This window comes from Austrofundulus limnaeus, unplaced genomic scaffold (assembly GCF_001266775.1).
Source record: "Austrofundulus limnaeus strain Quisiro unplaced genomic scaffold, Austrofundulus_limnaeus-1.0 Scaffold604, whole genome shotgun sequence".
NCBI classification, from domain to species: Eukaryota; Metazoa; Chordata; class Actinopteri; order Cyprinodontiformes; family Rivulidae; genus Austrofundulus; species Austrofundulus limnaeus.
Genome location: NW_013953006.1, coordinates 67,956 through 68,978, shown reverse-complemented (window position 1 = coordinate 68,978; position 1,023 = coordinate 67,956). Strand labels below are relative to the sequence as shown.

Sequence of the window (1,023 nt, the reverse complement as noted above, 5' to 3'; positions counted from 1 at the left end):
ATATATAAGTATGTGTGTGTGCATGAAGAGAAGGCATAGCTTTGACCCTTCCCCCCATTTCTTGCCAGTTTTAAACTGAAAGTATCTATCTATACTCTATGTCTAAGTTCACATAGCTCCCTCAGTCAGATCTTAAAAAGGACATTATGTACAAACTTATGTAATATGTTATTATGTTCATAATGACTCTTAGCTACCACCTCACCAAATTTGAGTTCAGTATCCATCAAAATAACTGGTATAGTCAATTTGGTGTTGCCCAAAATTGATTAGCTGTGGCATAAGCCTTTAATTAGGTTGACTCCAAAAGTTAAAGAGATGTAGATTGTACACCTATCCAATAACTTTTGACAATTTTAATAAAATCAGTCTAGTATTTCATGAGATATTTTGCTAACAGACACACAAGGCTGACTCCAACAGTTCACGTCAAACTTTTAAACAAAAAATATTTCACAGTGTGCAGTATATGTTGGGGGGTGACTCTCAGCTACTAACACATCCACACAATTTTAAACTAATATCTGTAAAACTGACTTAGTTCCAAACATTTTTTTGATCAAGTCAGTTGGCATGGTGCCCATCTTGAATGGGGTAGGTCAATGATTACTTTCTGAGAGTTTCATCAAAACTTGCCTAGTGCTTCACAAGATAATCTTGTTAGCACAACATACAAAAAAACAGACACCTTATTGCCTGCCTTCTGCAGCAGGCTATGTAAAGTAAACTAAAAAAATGTCCCATTAAAAGCCAAATCCACCCCCTCCCTTCCCTCGTCTCCTTCCCGTACACTACCACCCACCTACACCACTGCTCTCCTCCTATTGGAACGTGATTAGGTTCTGCCAAAGCTGACTAAATTTGGCTCTGAGATCATGACGTAGGCCCAGATACATTCATCTGGTCCTGGTCTGGCATCATATAACTAAATCTATTTACAAACATCTCACTCCACAGTCTCATTGCTACTGTAAAGTAAAGTAAAGTAAATAAATAAATAAATAAATAAATAAATAAATAAAT

General features: G+C 36.5%; 1 protein-coding gene across 1 annotated transcript in view; it reads right to left on the bottom strand.

Moving 5' to 3' along the window:
- LOC106531189 (leucine-rich repeat and immunoglobulin-like domain-containing nogo receptor-interacting protein 1) overlaps positions 1–1,023 on the bottom strand; it is a 154,126-nt gene that overhangs the window by 94,487 nt on the left and 58,616 nt on the right. The gene's annotated exons all lie outside the window — the stretch shown is intronic.